The 16,341-nt window shown below is 43.8% G+C and overlaps 1 protein-coding gene across 1 annotated transcript in view; it reads right to left on the minus strand.

The window, feature by feature from the left end:
- LOC115280323 overlaps positions 1-14,377 on the minus strand; it is a 214,548-nt gene extending 200,171 nt beyond the window's left edge. The window contains exon 1 of the mRNA XM_029925145.1: positions 14,321-14,377. The gene's annotated coding sequence lies outside the window, so the exon portion shown is untranslated. The remainder of the gene's footprint in view (positions 1-14,320) is intronic.
- Positions 14,378-16,341: the final 1,964 nt, after the last annotated feature.

A 16,341-nucleotide genomic window follows, 5' to 3' on the forward strand; every position in this document is an offset into this window, starting at 1 on the left:
AAAGGTTGGGTGTTCATTTTGTCAAACAAAAAGGTGGGGGGAGGCCTGGATTTAAAGTATTTTCCAGGGCTTTTGGCTGGCTTCATCGGTAGACCGTGTGACTCTTAATCTCGGGGTTGTGAGTTCAAGCTCCACACTGGGCACAGAGATCACTTTAAAATAATTAAAATTCAAAATAAAGTGTTTTCCAGATACAAAGCCCTTCCATAATTTTGCAAGGCATGAACTCCTATTCATTTAATAAATACATATCATCATCATTTCAGCACTGGAGATAGTGGTACAGAGCTCACAGCCTGGTGCCAGAAACAGACAGTAAACTGATAACCCCTCAAATAAGTACAAAACCATGACAAAAGCACTGAAGGAAAATTTCAGGGTTCAGTAAGAGGGTTAGTCTGAGGACGGGAACAAATGATGCTCTGGAGATGTGAGGGTTTTCTTTTTTTCAAATAAACTTCTCATTTTAAGATAATTATAGGTCTACATGCAGTTGTAAAAAGTAATAGAGCTTTTTTAAGATTCTATTTTTAAGTAAACTCTACACCCAACATGGGGCTCAAACTCATGACCCCAAGGTCAAGAGTCACACGCTCCACTGACTGAGCCAGCCAGGCGCCCTGAGAGCTTCTTCTTTTTCTTTTAATGTTCAGTTTTGAGGGTTATTATTATATGCAGTACTTGGCTGGGTATTTTTCCCCAGTCTGTAGCATTTTTCATCTCCCTTCACACGGGCTTTAGTAGAGCAAAGGTTTTTAATTTTGATGAAGTACAATTTATCAATTTTTCCTGCCATCGATTGTGCTCCTGGTATCAAGTCTAAGAAAGTTTCTGCCTCATTCTAGACCGAATCCTAGCCACGAGACCACCAGGGAGCCTTGCCTCATTCTAGACCGTAAGGATTTTCTCCCATGACTTTTTCCTAAAAGCTTTATAGTTTTGCATTTTCCATTTTGAGTTACAGGTCAAGATTCTTTTTTTGCCTATGGATGTCCAATTGCTCCAACACTGTTTGTTGAAACACTATGCTTCCTCTATTGAATTGCTTTTGCAGTTTTGTCAAAACTAAATTGCATATATTTGCTTGGGTCTATTTCTGGGTTATCTATTCTGTCCCATTGACCTATGTGTCCACCCTCCTCCAATTCCACATTGTCTTGATTATTGTAGCTGTGGAGTAAGTCTTAAGATGGGGTTAGAGTGTTTCCTTCATTATTCTTCTTTTTAAAAATCATTTTAAGGGCACCTGCATTGCTCAGTCAGTTGAGCATCTGACCTGGGTTCCGGTCATCTCTCAGTTCGTTAGGTCAAGCCCCACATCAGGCTTGCTGCTCTCAGCACAGAGCCCACTTTGTATCCTTTGTCCCCCACTCTCTCTCCGCCTCCCCTGCTCACTCTCTTGCTCTCTCTCTCTCTCAAAAATAAACACTTAAAAATAGTTTAAAAAACCATTTTAGCTATTCTAGAGCCTGTGGCTTTCCATGCAAATTTTAGAATAAACTTATCTACATCTATAAAGAAATCTTTGCTGGGATTTTAATAGGAATTGAATTAACCCTACAGGTCATTTTGGGGAGTAATAACATCTCTATTACATTGCAGGTCAAGCCTTCCCCTGAGCAAACCACTCCCTCAAACCCCGCACCACCTTCATCCACCACTCCTTCAAGGGACGCCAACAAATGGGCATCACAGGAAACATCCAGCTTTCACTCTGCGGCTCCGGCGGCAAACAAACTGCCCAGATGCTGGAGGAAGACTGTCAAGCAGTCACCTTACTGAGTGACCTCAGGAGCAGAGGGACAGGCCAGACATGTGCAGTCACCCAGGCAGGAGTAGGTTGAAAGGGAACAACATGCAATATGCAAACACATCCCAAGGATCTTAGCCTACAAAACTCACCCTGAAGAAAATTAACTCAAGGAACAGAGGAACACTTTCCCACACTGCTTTTCATGACAGCAAGTCAGAAAGAACAAGAATTCAATAACGCTCAAGGACAAGATGAAAAACAACAGAATGGTATGGAAAGAAAGACTGCAGGCTTACTAAAACCGAGGAACAAAACATTACAGAACAGGTCAATACGACAGAAATGGCAACAAACAACCACAACCAATTATCAGATTCATGACAGATGGGGGAAAGGGAGCTTATAGGAATGACAGTGAACAAAGACTCAAAAGTAAAAGAAATTAAAGCAATTAGAGAGAAACAGATGGCTATGGAGGTGAGGGGATAGGATGATTGGTGCCCCTGCTGTGAGAACCCAGCAAACGGGAAAATAAGTTTTCAAAGATAAAACACAAGAGGGACGCTTGGGTGACTCAGTTGGTTGAATGTCCGACTTTGGCTAATGCCGTGATCTCGCAGTTTGTGAGTTCGAGCCCTGCATCAGGCTGTCTACTGTCAGTGCAGAGCTCGCTTTGAATCCTCTGTCCCCCTCTCTCTCTGCACCTCCCTTGCTCGTGCTCTCTCTTCCTCAAAAATAAATAAAACATTTAAATACACACACACACACACACACACACACAAGATAACTTCCCTGAATTTGGGAGGGAAAATCTGCATATTGAAAGGACCACATAACAAGAAATTTGATATAAGAAGCTTAATGTTGGGGCACCTGGGTGGCTCACTCGGTTGGGTGTCTGACTTTGGCTCAGGTCATGATCTCACAGTTCGTGGGTTCGAGCCCCGCATTGGGTTCTGTGCTGACAGTTCAGAGCCTGGAACCTGCTTCAGATTCTCTCTCTCTCTCTCTCTCTCTCTCTCTCTCTGCACATCCCTCACTCCCGCTCTCTCATTCTCTCTCTCTCAAAAATAAATAAACATTAAAATATTTTTAATTAAAAAAGAAGCTTAATGTTAAATAATGTTTATTTAATACTTATTTAATGGTGGTTATTTCTGGCTGATGGGCTTTGGGGGCTGTGTATTTTTTTAATTTTATCATTGCCATTTTCTGTATTATGTGAACTCTGTAGAATAAACAAATATTGTTATCAAATTAAAAGGCTCTGGGAACTAATTTCCACAGTAGTGGGAAGGGGATTCCTTTACAGCACCAATTTTTGAAACACCAGCAGGACATCCCACAACTCAACTCAATTCTGATACTTTCTACCTGAGGATGGCACCGATTCCACAGGGTAAGCTCTTGGAGAACTGAGCCCACCCCCAATCTCAGACGCGAGTGGCAAGCCGAGTCTATCACCTGGACTTCTGGCCGACAGGTTATAGCTCAGAGGCTCCAGTGACCTCTGCCTTGGGTGGAGTGATACGTTACTGCAATCCACAACACTCAAGGAAACAGTTTGCGTGCTAGGTTACCAGTTTACTATAAAAGATTAGACCTCAGGAACAGCCAGACGGAGGAGATGGGTAGAGCAAGGCACGGGGACGGGGCACACAGCTTCTGTGCCCGCTCAAGGCTCTCCCCCAAATTTCCACGTGTTCATCAACATTAAAGCTCCCTGAATCCTCATCCTTCTGAGAGGTTTTTTTTTTTTTAGCATATTTATTTATTTTGAAAGAGAGCGCCACTAGGGGAGAGGCAGAGAGAGAGGAGACAGAGAATTCCAAGCAGGCTTCACCCTGTCTGCTCGGAGCCCAACATGGGGCTTGAACTCACAAAACCAAGAGTTCATGACCTGAGCCAAAACCAAGGGTCAGATGCCTCACTGACTGAGGCGCCCAGAAGCTCCCATCCTGCTGGATTTTTACAGAGGCTTCATGGCTGATGAAATCATTGGTCACCGGCAAAGGATCCGACCTTCAGCCCCTCCCCCTTCCCCGGGGGGGGGGGGTGAGACTGAGAGCTCCGCCCCTTCAGTCACACAGCCGGCGCCTCCGGCAACCAGCCCGCACCCTCAGGCGCTTCCCCTTAAGCTCTTACCACTTAGGAAACGCCAAGGGCTTATGGGGCTGTGAGCCGGGAACCACAGACAAAAACCAAATACATGAGTAATACATATTTGACTATCTAAATGACAAAATACATATTCCTTTTTTCAAAATAGATATGTCTTATAAATCACAAGATCACATAAACGGACAGTGATTTTTTTCTTTAAAAGTGATATTTAAAGCAAATAAGCAAAGATGTTGGCAGGGCCTAGTCCTCTAAGTGGTAGGAGTGTTAATGATTGTTGCTTTCTTCTTTGACCTTGCTGTGCATTTTCAATTTCCAAAAAAAAATAACCGGTAAATAAATGAGAGAAGAAGCAAGAATGTTCCCAGCAAAAGAAATGGCAGGAATGCAGAACCTACGGGAGGGAGACTGGTGTCACCCAGGAACTAATGGAAAACAGTACGGAACAGAAAGTCCTACAATGGGAGGCAGGGGTAGAAACCACCAGCAGAGTTTGCTGGCCCCTCTGGGACCCTGGAATGCCATTCCCAAGCTCACCTCTGATCAAAACTTACCCCACTCCAATAGCTGCATTGCCACCCTCAGCCACAACTAAAGATCGTCTCTAAATATTTAAAAATTGAGTGCTTGGCGTTGTCTGCAAACCACTATAGCCAAAGCAGTGCGCCTTGCAGACAACTATACGCAGTCCACTACTGTACCTTCCTGTCCTAAAACAGACCTTCCCGTGTTCTAGAATAGCTGAGTCAAAAGTTAAACCAAAGATATTACATATGTCACATAGTTGGGGCACCTGGCTGGCTCAGTTAAGCGTCCGACTATTGGTTTTGGCTCAGGTCATAATCTCATGGTTTATGCGTTCGAGCTACACCTCAGGCTCTGCACTGACAGCATGGAGCCTGCTTGGGATTCTCTTTCTCTCTCTCCCTCTCTCTCTCTCTCTCTCCCTCCACTGCTCACACTCTCTCTCTCTCAGAATAAACAAATGAATTTTTTTTAAATAATGGTAGATCACCTGTAACAAGCTACAATTAAAAAATTAACTTTGCCCTATATATTAACCCGTTTCGTGTTTCAGAAAGTTTCTCCAGAAACATCATCCCAATTGTCAGCAAAGACAACAGACATATAAAACTAGATGGCAGCACCTGCCTGCCACAAATGGAATCACACTGCTGTCAGCTTTCAAACTTCAACAATAATCAGGAATCAAAAGTGATTCTAGGAGTTGATACAATTTAGTTTATAAATTTCAAACAGTGTTAATATTAGTTCACACTTTCCTTTTCCCTACTGAGTGCCCCTAAACTAAGTATGAGCTCCTGTGCTCTTAACAGTAATACTTGTTTAGATATGAGAGAAGCAAATGATCCAAGTGGTCCAGACGCTCGTACGGCCCAGGCCTCTGCTTCAAGGTCCCACCAAAGTCATCATCACTGCACGAGATCCAAGCACCCATTTGAGGAATAGAGTAACATCATATTTTTCACATATATATGAAATATATATTCATATGCAATATATATGAACATACATATGAATATATAATGTATACGAATAACATAAAATGTAAATACATAATATGAAAAATATATATTTATACTGTTATATTAAAACAGGCATGTGGAAGTATATGTAAAACATTTCTTTTCATAGGCAGCCTCTCACTTAATTTGCACAACACTACAAGGCAATCACCAATATCCTCATTTCACAAGTGAGGGACTTAAGTTCAGAGATACAGAGGGTCTTATGTGAAGACGCAGTGTGGAGCTGGCTAGAGTCCAGGTCTTCCTGGCTCTAAATTCCATGGGCTCTTCGCCTCCCATTTAATTGACCAAAGTAGTTGACTCCCCTATCCCTAAAGTAAGTTCATGACCACCACCCCTCCTCCACCCCACCCAGTTACGACCCCATCAATTTTCCCTCCAAAATTATTTTACATACTGTCTCCTTCTTCCTCCCTCAATACCTAACAAAATAGACATGCATTCATTTTGAACGTATCTTCTAGAACATATGTTCAACAAGGGTAGGGACTTTGTCTTGTCACCAACACCTGCCTCAGCATCTGGAACGTAGCAGGCATGCAATAAAAATGAAATGAAAAAATTAATGACGTCTTGGGTATAAGACTTATGCAAATGTCTTAAAATTTATAGCATGTCTAGGACTTACAGTCATATGAGGCATGAAAAAGCAATACACCGTTGAGACTCCTGGTGGATCAAGTAACAATGTCACTAATTTCCAATAAGATTGGACTTCCAAACCCAAGGGTGTCATGCTAAGTGAAATAAGTCAGGCAGAGAAGATACCATATGTTTTCACTCATAAGTCTAACAGGAGAAACTTAACAGAGGACCATGGGGGAGGGGAAAGGGGAAAAATATTTGCGGGGAAGGTGGGAAGCATGATAATCTCATGATTATGAGAACTCTTGAATACTGAAAACAAATTGAGGGCTGAATGGGGAGGGGGAAGCGGGAAGGGAGTTGATAGACATGGAGGAGGGCACTTGTGGGGAAGAGCACTGGGTGTTTTATGGAAACCAACCTGACAATAAACTATAAAAAAAAAAAAAAGACTGGAGTTCCAGAAGATGTGGCATCCTCAGTCCTGTGCATCACCACAGCCTGTCCGGCCCCAGGACATTCCAGTTCTATTTTTTCTTGTGAAAACCTTGTTTTGTAAGATATCCTCGATGTTTTATGGTATATAGTTTTATTTATCTTCATTTATACTGTTATATCAAAACATACATACATTCCCTTATTAAAGGCTTAGTCCTTGCAAATCATTTGTTTCATGTAAAATCATTTTGCTCACTTAAAAAGCAACTTAATTGTTTAAAAAATTTTTCTTTATCTATTTTGAGGGGGGAGGGCAGAGAGAGAGGGAGAGAGAGCTCCAAGCTCAGTGCAGAGCCCAATGCATGACTCCATTTCATAACCGTGGGATCATGACCCAAGCCAAAATCAAGAGTTGGTAGCTTAACTGAGTCACCCAGGTGCCCTTTGATTTTTTTTAAATGTAACTTCATAGCAGGGAAAGGAGTTCACAAATTGTTGGAGTTAAAAAATAAAAACAATAAGGAAGTAAACAGAAAAATATAACTGCCTAACATAAACTATCCCATGGTGCCACAAGATTAGTTGTTAAATATGAACAAATTATTTGCTATAGAAATTCACAGAAAGGAAAACACTTGAAGTTGGACTGGAAAGAAAAAACTTCAGGGAAGCAGAAAACGAATGTGAATTAGCCCTGGAAGAATGAGTCAGATTCATGAAAGCACAAAAACTGAAAAAAGTCATGAAAGCGCAAATAAACTCGTTTTGCTAAAGAAGACAGTGTAGTTTCATGAGTAATCAGAAAGAAGGCTCACAGCAGGGTGGAGTCAGCTCACTGAGGACCATTGATGCCAGGATGGGAAGTCTGAAATTTATTGTACAGGCAATGAGAGCCACGTCAAGGTGTAATGGAGGGCTTTCCCATGATCAGTGTAGTATTTTAGGTGGATGATTGTGGCGGGGTAGGAGACTGAAGGATGAGGGGAAACTAATTAGTGCCACTAATCCACTCAGCCTCCCTCTAGGGAGCTTTCCAATTTTTTACATAAGCTTCAAGAACAGAGGTAGCCCCCAACCACAATTCCTGGATGGATATCGCCAGGATGTTCACTGCTGCACGTACCTTGTTTAGTTAGAAGAGACCACAGATAACCAAACTGCCCGTCGACATCTTCAAGCTCTGTGTCTCAATGAGGCTAAAGAAGATAAGTCTTTACTCAGCCCATAGCCACTGGGCAAGCAGGAGACGTCCTCTACTCTGCTCGCCCTCCCTCCCCTCCGGACAAAACACCTGCATCACCAGGTCACCTCATTTTGTTCCAGTCAAGTCCGTTTGTTTATTTTGTATGATACCTGTGAGTATAACATAAAGATCTCAATGCTGTTCCTTACCCTCTCTTGCACGCTGTAAGGTGCTACTTTGAGGTTTCAGATCCCTTTACTTTTTGCCTTTTTTGGCTGTGACAGCAATGGTCATGTCTTTGCAGCTGAGACAAAGACCAATTGATCTCCACTCTTTACCTTGTCCGGCTTCATCTTCTGTGACAGATTCTGTTGTCATGTGAGGGCAGTGAGTTGTTTCTACTCGTCAAAGCACTGTAAATATGGGGGTGAGTCAGTTTGTTCTGCAAAACAGCACCTTGAAAAAGAAGCCTAGGGGCGCCTGGGTGGCTCAGGACGTTAAGCGTCCTACTGCAGCGCAGGTCATGATCTTGTGATCCGTGAGTTCGAGCCCTGCGTCAGGCTCTGTGCTGACAGCTCAGAGCCTGGAACCTACTTCGGATTCTGTGTCTCCGTCTCTCTCTGCTTCTGCCCCGCTCATGCTCGGTCTCTCTCCGTCTCCCAAAAATAAATAAATGTTAAAAAAATTATAAAAAAAGAAAAAGAAGCCTAAAGTCATTCCCCTCCTTTCTGTACTTGGCATAAAATATACCCATCAGCAGAAAAATTACAAGATTAATGTACATTATAAAAGATAAATAAATTATAGAAAGAAAAAAATGAAACCATAAAACAAAACTACAAAATTGTGCCTCTAACAGTTGTCTCAGACCTAACTATACCTTCTTAAGGATATACACTTAATGATACGTCTTCCTGCTCAAATATTATCAATCTCCTAACACCTCCAAATAAAACCCTCTGAAAGGAAAGAAACTAATATTTCAGGGTGCCTTAGGTACCAGGCCCTCTTCCAAGAAGTTTTCATAGGGGCACCTGGGTGGCTCAGTCAGTTGAGCGTAGGACTTGGGCTCAGATCATGATCTCACAGTTCACGAGTTAGAGCCCCACACTGAGCTCGCTGCTGTCAGCAGAGAGCCTCTTCAGATCCTCTGCCCCTCCCGCCCCTCCCCTACTTACACTCTCAAAAATAATAAAAAACATTAAAAAAAAGTTTTCATACGTTAATCATTCACTCTTCAAAACAACCCTCGTAGATGAGTACTATCCCCATTTCACAGATGAGGAAACTAAGATTGAAGAAGGTTAAGGTGACGTAGAGTACAAGCGGTAAACCCAGGATTCAAACCCAGCCCCCTTGTCATTGCACTACCCAACCCACCTACCCTTTACATGGCTTTCAGGCTCTGAACAGTGTAGCACCAAATGCCTCCCCAACTTAGTACACATTTTCACAGCCCCTGTTTTGTTATGCGTCAATCAAAGTTGTTTCTCCAATCTGATTTTATTGTTTAAAAAAAAAAAGAACATCACAGAAAACCAACCAGCAGTTGCTGAAGCTGAATATACCCATATCTTACAACCTAGCCATTCTACTTCTGGGGAAATACTAACAGAAACATGCATGTATTTTTTAACTTTTTTATTTGAGTAGAGTTAATACAACGTTGCATTAGTTTCAAGTGTACAACAGAGTAATTCACCTTCTCTATACATTATGCTTTGCTCACCCCAAGTAGAATTACTGTCACAGAAGGGACAAAGATTTATACAAAGAAAATATAAATAGCAATAAGAATAGACAAAATGCAACAACACATGCATATGAATCTCACAAGTATAATGTTGAGCAAAAGAGGCTGGGCACAAAAAAGTACATATTCTGTGGTTTCATGTATATGAAGTTCAAAAGCAGGCAAAACTTTATCTAGCCCATGAGAAGTCAGGGTAGCCGTTACCTGCCACCGACCCCCCCCAGGTGCAGGAGAGCAGCTGTGACCAGAGGGGAGCTGATGTCTTAGCACAAATCAAGGCTGTGGCACCAAACTGTCAGAGTCGTTGTATTCTTCATAGCCCTGCCCTCACAATAGCGGGGGGGGGGGGGGGGGGGGGGGGGGGGCAGTTTTATTCATCACGAATGTTCTAGATGAAGCAGTAAATATTATTAATGTTCCTAAATCTTGCCCTTGAATATACATCTTCTTAACAGTTTAATATAAGGGTCCCTGGGTCACTCAGTTACTTAAGTATTTGACTTTTTAAAAAATGTTTATTCATTTTTTGAAAGAGAGACAGAGAGACAGACAGCAGGCAAGGGAAGGGCAGAGAGACAGGGAGACACAGAATCTAAAGCAGGCTCCACGCTCTGAGCTGTCAGCACAGGGTCACATGGGGCTCGGAACTCACAAACCGCGAGATCATGACCCGAGCCGAAGTCAGAGGCCTAATGGACTGAGCCACCCAGGTGCCCTAAGCATCTGACTCTTGATTTAGGCTCAGGTCATAATCTCGTGGTTTGTGAGCCCCACGTTGGGCTCCGGGCTGACAGCAGGGAGCCTGCTTGGGATTTTCTCCCTGCCCTTCCCCTGTGTATGCCTACGTACGTGCTCACATGCTTTCTCCCTCTCCATCTCAAAAATAAACTTTTTTTTTTAAATAAAAATAAAGGGGCACCTGGGTGACTTCAGCTTGTAAGGACCGGTCTGAATCAAACTGACTCTGACCTTGGAGGCCTAAGTGTCAGCCTCTCAGACAACCCTTGTGACACCCAATCAGGGAAGGCCAGCTAACACCCTTAACATTTCTGGGGGCGGGCCTAAAGATGGAGGCTAAGACTAGTCACGCCCTACCTGAGGGTCCCGGGTCCACTCTGTAATTGGTTAAAGTTACTGTCAACGATGTGATGCTATAATGATTGGACCCCTGTACCTGTGTCACAATTTCCTGTAACTCCCCCTTCCCAAACTCATAAAAGGCCCCACCCCCCCATGTTCGGGGCTGGCTCCACGTGGATCCAGTGTGTGGTTGAAGTCTGTGAGCCCGAGTTTAGGCTGGCTGGGCCTCAATTCGTAATAAAGCCCTTTGCTTCTGCATGCGTGATTCGGCCTCCCTGGCGGTCTCTGGGTTTTGGGGGCGATATTAAAATCTGGGTACAACAAGCTCAGGTCATGATCTTGCGGTTCACAAGTTCGAGGCCCATGTCAGGCTGACAGCTCAGCACCTAGGGCCTATTTCAGCTTCTGTGTCTCCCTCTCTCTCTCTTCCTCCCCCGCTTGCATTCTATCTCTCTCTCAAAAATAAACATTAAAAAATTTTAATTAGAAAATAAAATAAGTAAGAGTAAAATCTCTAGAACACCATTTTAACACAGTACACAACGAGATGACAGATGAGCTACGCACGAAGCACTTCCGGACAATGGCGGTCCTGAGGACAAGCACCTGTGTGACCCTTTGAGCTCTCAGCGGACCCAGCTGCACTCTTGATAGAATGTCATTTTTACTTAAAAGAAAAACTGACAAGCCGGCTACTCAGTTTGGCCTCACCTCCTGAAGGGAAGAGTATCGAAGAATTTGTAGGTAGTATCTCAAAGCCGCCGGCGCCTCCCTGGGAAAAAACAAACAGGCTCTCATCTGCTCTGTGAGAAAGCAGAGGAGCTGGGGACCAGGCCCAAGACGTAATGGTAACAGTAGCCAAACTCCACGGAAAGAGAAACTCCCGAAGAAGGCAGGCCTGCTGCTCTACGGTCAGGGAGCAGTGGGAAGAAACGGAATGAATGATCTGGATCGAGGTCTCTGAAAATCTTGAATATCCAGATTGCCCTGAGCCCTCTGAGCCGACAGGAGCCCCCGCTTCCCACTGAGAGCCAGCCTCTCCTCCCTCCTTGTGGAGATCACACACTAGGCAACGCTCACCCACCCATTCCCGTCTCTGCAGGGATGTGGACCCTCAGGACCTGTGCTCCCTAACCACCAGGAGTTTAATCTCCAAATGGTGATTGAGTCTTAAAGTTAGGATCGAGCCACAATATAAACCAGAGGGCCTGATAAGGAAGGAAAGGGGCTGTACCCCAAAGGGAAGGAGCACGTGCCAGCAAAAGCCAGGGGAGCACCTGTAAGATGGGACTCTAGAGTGTTTGATCAAGAGGACACATGTGGAGACACGTGTAGGGAGGTGCTGAGACCTCGTGAGAAGACACAGGCCCAGCCAGCCCCCAGCTGAGGTCTCCAGTGCTGTGGAGTCTAAATAATTCGTCCCTGCTGTGTTCTGTCTGAATTCCTGTCCCACAAGACTATGAGAAAATTACTGTTGTTTTAACTCACTGAGTCGTGGGGTAATTTGTTACCCAGAAATCGGTAACTAGTACAACAAACAATATTAGAAGCTTTAAATAAAATTCTCCACTATTTCATACTGCTAATGAAAATGATCTGATTACTTTTTTCATGTATGTATGAAATTATAAAGTAAATCTATTAGATAGGAAACAAAGATAGGAGTGGAAAGTTTGCAGATGGTTTTAAATGAGAGATGAAGGCAGCCAGAGATTAGTATTGGACCACTGCCATCTTTTGCTCTTCAGAAGGATATCCAGGGGAACATGTCAAAGTCCACTTCTGGACGATCCCTAAGTTTACGCGTTAGCTCACCCTTCTTCAAAACAAAGCACTTCGTTCATCTGTTTATTCCGTGAATATTTATAGGACACACACCATGGGTCAGGTTCCGTTCTGAATGCTAAAGACACAGTGATGAACAAAACTGAGTTCCTCTCCTCTGAGAGCCTACAGTGAGTGATAAAGTATAAAAAGAGAAAAACAGTAAGCCGGTTAGGCTCAAGAATAAGAGAATCATCCCAGTGGACGAGGTACAGATACACACCGTGGTGGCCAAAGGGCAGCCCCAGGCCTGCTGGACCAGGGACAGGCACCAGCCCTGGCAGCCGGAATTCAGTGCCTATGGGATAAGAAACGTCTTGCTTCCTGCAACATGACAGTCCCAAACCAAACTTGCGTCTCGAGGCTCTTTCTCTTACAAAGAAGCTGAAAAAGACAGCTGCCACTGGGGCTAGGGGTCCGGGAGGTGAGGAGCAGAGGACCCGACGCAGGCCGGGTCTAAGACTCCCCAGTAAGACCGCAGAACAGCGGTAGGCAAGTATCATGAGACGATCTGGTTCTGGGCTGGAGCCCAACAAGGACACGTGACGCCAACGATAAAACCACAAAATGACCGGACAGGAAGGAACGATTAAAGTCACCTGTAAAATGAACATCTATTGATGCAAAACATGTACGGCAGAAATTAAACATAACCACAACCTCTGAAGTCCACGTAAAATGTTAGAAAAGCTGCACTGCTATTTCTAAGGGAAATCTTCGGATTGTCATCTGCTGAGTTTGTATTCTTGTTCCTGTGTGTTTAACAATTGCTACAGTAGGAAAACAAAAATTCGCAGCCTGCCAAGTACGTGTGAGTCTGTTCGGCTGACTCGCAGCTACCGTGCGGCTGGAGAAGCCTGAGGGGCCGGGAGTGGGGATGGCTTTAAGGGGGGAGACACCCAGTCTCTAAAGAATGGACAGAAATTCTCAAAGAACTGCAGGTGTTCTCTCGCCCGCTTTGAGACAAAAATGAAACAAGGAGTGTTTTGAGTCATAAATATTTTTCATAACTTGATTGTGAGTAAAATGACAATTTCCTAACCGATGTCATTCAAGTTCCGGTATGAAGAGAACACATCAGATCACCCTGGGCAACTTACTTTTTAAGTGTCATTTTAATCTTTTTTAGGTTTATTTATTTAGAGAGAGACAGGAAGAGCAAGTGGGGGAGAGGCAGAGAGAGAGAACCTCACTGACAGTGCAGAGCAGGAACCGTGAGATCGCTGACGCCAAAACCCAGAGTCGGAGGCTTAACAGACGGCGCGGCGCAGGCGCCCCTCCCTGGGGAACTTCTGCCCGGTATCAGCGAGGCAGACCGGCACCCAGGATCTAGCCATTCTATTCTTCAAAGAGAAAAAAAGGCAATTGAAGTAAATGCCTACCCGCCCCCAGTCTGACAGCAAGGGGGCCAGGAGACAAATACCAGAGTCAAGAAGAGTCAAGCTCGAAAGCCAGAAGAATGAGATTCTGATCTTGACTCTGCCAAGTAACAGGGGTGAAATCTTCGGGAGGCAAAGTTGCCTCTCCGTGCCTCGGTTTCCTCACACACTCGCATACTATACTGGCACGTACCTATTACATTTTAAGAAGGTCTTCACAAATGAAACAGTAGAACACTATTTGTATAAAATTTTATTTCGTTTTGCATCACGACAAACTTGTGAAACATACCTTTATTTTGGCCACGTCACGGAGCTGCCCCTAAGAACCCTCATCCCTAGATGGGGCTGACGACTTGGTTTTTATTTTTACATAAAGCTCGGGAAGGAAGAGCCCTATTACACCGACAACTCCCCTCCCAGGAAGAAGCCAGCCCCTCAGGTGCGGCAGCCCTTTTGCAGCAGCGCCCCTGCAGCCCGCGCGGACGCAGGCGCGTTCCTGCGCAGCTGTCTCACCCCCGCCAGGGCTCCGTCCTAAGTGAGCGGAGGAGACGGGGGAAGATCATCCCACTCGGTCCCCACAACTTCCCGCCTTCCCTTCCACGGACCGGCCGGCGCACTTAATGCCGGGCGCCGACGCCGCACCTCACTCACCTGCCACCGGAAAGCCGCTCAGCGGACCGCAGCGCCGCCTCCCGCCGCATCCCGCGCCCGGAGGCCGGGCGAGGGGCGGGGCCGCGGCCGGGGCGGGGTTGAGGAACAGATCACACCCACAGGACCTCGGGGCGGGGCCCTCCCCCGGGACCCTCCCCCGCCCGCCTCACTGCGCCTGCGCCTGGGAACGCGGGGCAGGCTGGGAGGCAGCGATGGCCTGGTGGTTGGTGCGCAGGCGAGCTGGCTTGTAGCGCTGCTCCGTCCTCAGCTCCTGTGCCGGCCATCTGAGCGTCCGGCCTTCTCAGTTCCCAGCCCCCAATCAAGAGCGAACATAGCCCTCACCCCCCACAATTTCCTTCGGCCCATTTGAAATCCTTCCTCCCAGGCCGTCTACTGTAAATACTTCTTACATAACCATAGATCTGCTTTGGGTCACTATAGATTAGTTTGCATTTTATGGACTTGTATATAAATGTAATCATATATTTTGTGCTCTGGAGGGGGTTAGAAATCCAGCTTAATTATTTCTAGATTCATCCATGTTGCTGAGTGTATCAAAAGTTCGTTCCTTTTTATTACTGAGTAGTAGTCCATTATACGGATGTAGCACCATTTGTTTATCCATTCACACGTTGTTGGACTTTTAGATTGTTTCCAGTTTCCAGCTATAACAAAGCGATCGACATATTTGTGCAAGTCTTTGTATGCGCATATGCCTTTGTTTGGATCAATATCTACGAGTGAAATGGCTGTCATTATGTTAGGTATATATTTAACTTTTTAAGAAAACTGCCAAATTGTTTTTCAAAGTGGTTGTTCAACTTTACATTCCCACCAATAGTGAGTGAGAGTTCTAGATTCTCCGTAGCCTCACCAAAACGTGTTGGACATTCTAAAAGATGTGCAGTAGCATCTCATGTAGGTTTAATTTGCATTTGTCTAAGGACATGACGTTGAACATCCTTTCATAAGCTTATGTCATCCATGTATTCTTTTAGTGAAGTGTCAATTCAAATCTTTTGCCTACTTTTAAAAAATTGGGTTTCTCCTCTTACTAATCAGTGTTTCAAGTTCTTTACATAATTTGGATATGTCTTTTCAGATATGTGATTTGTAAATATATTCTTCCAATCTGTGGCTGGTCCGTTCAGTCACTTAAAAGCATGTTTCAAAAGCAGACATTCTTAATTGTGACAAAGTTTAACTGACCCATTTTTATTTGTGGTTTTGGTGACATATCTAAGAAATCTTTGCCTAACCCAAGGTCCTAAAGATTTTGTCTATTTTTTTCTGTGCAAGTTTCATAGTTATAAATTCAAAACTTATGATCATGGTCTATGCTACATTTATTTATGTATCTATTGCAAGACATGAGGTAAAGTTAATTTTTAGCTATAGATACTCAATTTTTTTCAGCCATTTGTTGAAAAGATTTTCCTTTCTTCACAGAATTGCCTTTGCAAGTTGTATAATCAGTTGATTATACAAATGTGGGTTTATTTATGGAATCTATTCTGTTCATTGATTTATCTATCATGAACATTGACCCCATAGTCTTAATTACTGTAGCTTTATAGTAAGTCTTGAAATCAGATAATTTTAAATCTTCCAACTTTGTTCTTTTCTTCTCAAAGTGGTCTTGGCTATCTGCTTTGCATTTCCAAATGAATTTTAGAATCAGTTTGTCAATTTCATCCAAACAAAACAAAAACAAAAAGAAAACAAAGCCTGCTGAGATTTTGATTGGAATCTATAGATTGGGATCTACAGATCAATCTACATCAGACCTTAAAAATATTGAGTCTTCCAATCTATGAATATGATATACATCTCCATTTACATAGGTATTCTGTAATTTCTCTTAGAAATGTTTGTAGTTTTCAGTGTATAGGCCTTGCATATCTTTTATCAGATTTATCTCTAAGTTTTCATAGTTCTAGTGCTATTTTAAATGGTATTATTTTTACATTTTTAATAGTTTATTGCTAATATGTAGAAATACAAATGATTTTTATATGCTA

Source organism: Suricata suricatta, chromosome 16 (genome assembly GCF_006229205.1).
Source record: "Suricata suricatta isolate VVHF042 chromosome 16, meerkat_22Aug2017_6uvM2_HiC, whole genome shotgun sequence".
NCBI lineage: Eukaryota > Metazoa > Chordata > Mammalia > Carnivora > Herpestidae > Suricata > Suricata suricatta.